Source organism: Macadamia integrifolia, chromosome 6 (assembly GCF_013358625.1).
Source record: "Macadamia integrifolia cultivar HAES 741 chromosome 6, SCU_Mint_v3, whole genome shotgun sequence".
In the NCBI taxonomy this organism is placed as follows: Eukaryota; Viridiplantae; Streptophyta; class Magnoliopsida; order Proteales; family Proteaceae; genus Macadamia; species Macadamia integrifolia.
The window spans coordinates 33,086,145-33,088,961 of record NC_056562.1 but is presented as its reverse complement, the minus strand read 5'-3'; positions in this window follow the sequence as shown (position 1 = coordinate 33,088,961).

Here is a 2,817-nt window from a genome sequence, read left to right as displayed (position 1 = left end):
AGAGAGCTCAAGGATTGTTGTGTTGGTGCTTTAAAGAGCAAGAAGACACAGGTGAAGAGCTTGAACAACTGTGCTTTGTTTGTGGGCGTTAGTGACTCATTTGCCATCTTTGCCTCTAACCATAAAGGATGCGAACCCAATTGTATCTACTTCACTGATGACAATATATTTGGACTTCAGCTAGAAGTAGTTGGTGATGATATGCGAGTGTTTCAGATGGAGAATGAGGATTTGGGTCGTCACTATATTGGTTCTGACATCATTTTTCGTATGTGTGCACCACTTTGGATATGTCTTGATTGCGGCTGGATTCTTCTTAATTTATTTTTTCTTTATATTGTTTGAATGTTATAGTAGTTTTTTAACTCTTATTTACGAAAATTGTTTGAAGAGCTAAATTATTTCTTTTCATGAATCTTTTGTGGAATTGACTTGGTAGCATCATATCAAATGCTAGTATGGATTGAAAGGGTTACCTAAGGGATAGATTACTCATAGCAAATGAAGAAATATATGGAGCTCCAAATATACGGATTGCAGGATTTGGGGTTGAAATCGTCTGTAATTCCGATCTCGTACAATTTCGTACAATACCACATTCAGGGGGTGACACGTGTATTAATACCAATACAATAGTCCAGATCTTGTACAACTAATAAAACATTAAATCAGTGAAGAGGCATTTAAATCAGATCTGGATCATTGCATTGGTATCAATACACGTGTCACCCTCTGAAGGTGGTATTTCACGAAATTGTACGAATTCGGAATTGCAGACGAATTTTTTCCCAGGATTTGGCTCGTTTTCAATTTCTATCTCTTCAATTCTCTTCCAGTTCTATTTAATTTAGTGACACGTGTCCGTTAAAAGATCTTACAGTCAATATAACATACTACTTACTTTTTTATAAAACCAAAAACTGCCTACTGTTTTTTAGATAAAAACCGCTCAACATTTTCAAAAAGGAAACGCAGAGGAAGAGGGAAACGAAAAGGGAGAAGATCTGTGTATGCTTCCATTTGTTAGGTTTCAGTTCTTGCTAGTTTCCTTTACTGACAGGGTTACCTGCGGAAAAGAGAAAAAAGGACAGTACCTACGGGTTTTAATTTTATAGCATGCTACCGTCGGTTGGTTTCCACTCTATATGTACTGAAAACTATAATTTTACCCCATATATTGTCCAGTAGCATCATCTTCTATTACAAATGGGAAGTGATGATTACAAATGGGAAGGACATCTAGGTATGAAATGAAGCCATTCAAAGAATGTCATCTTCATTTGTGTAATTATGAAAAGAATCTAGCCCGCTTCTTGATTCTCTCCACTCGTGTGGGGTCATTACATATTGGAAAGATTTACATAAATGATCTCGAGTTTTATTGTCTAATTTTTATTTAATTTTTTTGTTTTTATATAGTAGACCCACGATAGGGGTCAAAAACAGACTCACGGAGGAGTCAACACGAGTCAAGGCCACACTTCTTGAAAAACAAAAAAATTGGTTTATGCATGATAACAATTAACGCAGAATGATCATATTCAAAATACTTAAAACTGCAAGGTAAAGCCTAGCATGCTACAGGTTATCAGCCATGTATCCACTTCTTTCCGTGGTCCCTCCCAATGAAATGATCCCTCTTGCCCTTGGCTGTCTCCATCCCATGTGTTTGTCAGCCATGTAATTTTATTTCCTCTATCTTAATGAATTTTTCTTTCTATGGAGATAAAAAAAGAAAAAAGAAAAGAAACAAAAAGATATTAATGAAATTTTATTTCTATGATAAAAAAAAAAAAAAAAAAAAAAAAAAAAAAAAAACAGAATGGNAAAAAAAAAAAAAAGCTTTGTGCTGAAAAACTATGAGATGCAATGCTGTGAGAGACAGCTCGGGTGAGATACTCGATCCAACCTATCCCCCTTCTCCTCTATTTATTTTGTTTATTTTTAATCTTTAATTTCTGTAACTAGTTTCCTGCGCCACTATCAAATCTGGATTTCTAGACAGCATGTTTCTTAGAGATTCTATCAGCTACTAGAATATCGATCCTACTGTATGGTTGGTTCTTTCTTAGAACTCACTCCTATATTAGGGAGTTACCACAAAGTGATAAATTTAGATACCTAGGTTCAATCATGAATAAAGAAGGAGAAATAAAGGATGATATTATACAAAGAATTCGAATAGGGTAGATGAAATGGAGAAGTGCATCCAGTGTGTTGTGTGATTGACGTATCCTTTTAAAACTACAGGAAAATTTTATAAAACAATTATAAGACCAGCAAACGGTTGGGGCTGAATGTTGGACAGCAAAGAAAAAAAATGTTTTAACAAACTTAGTATGGCTGAAATGGGGATGTTGTGGTGGATGATGAGTGGTAAAACTATAAGAGATAAAATAAATAGGGAGAGGGATGGGTATGCTAGCGTAGTACCTAGGAATTAGGAACGCTAGTGGGATTTTGACCGTAGGATTTGGTCAACTTGAATTGAACCGTTGGATGGAAAAAAGATATACAAATTTACAATCCACAATTGCAACAACTTCTCTCTCTCTCTCTCTCTCTCTCTCTCTCTCTCTCTCTCTCTCTCTCTTCTCGTCGGAAAAGACATTCATTTTACTAGATCCTGACGGAGAAAGCGAACTCCGGTGGGATCTTTTACCAAATGCAGCTGGACAAAGCAAACTCCAGTGGGATCTGTTTTCGTTTTCTCAAATCGAAGCAGAGTATGAGAGAGAACGTAGTGGAGATAAATCATAAGGTCCAGGAGGAAAGAGGGAGAGAGAACCATGGCCAAAGGTGGAGGAGGGAAGGGAG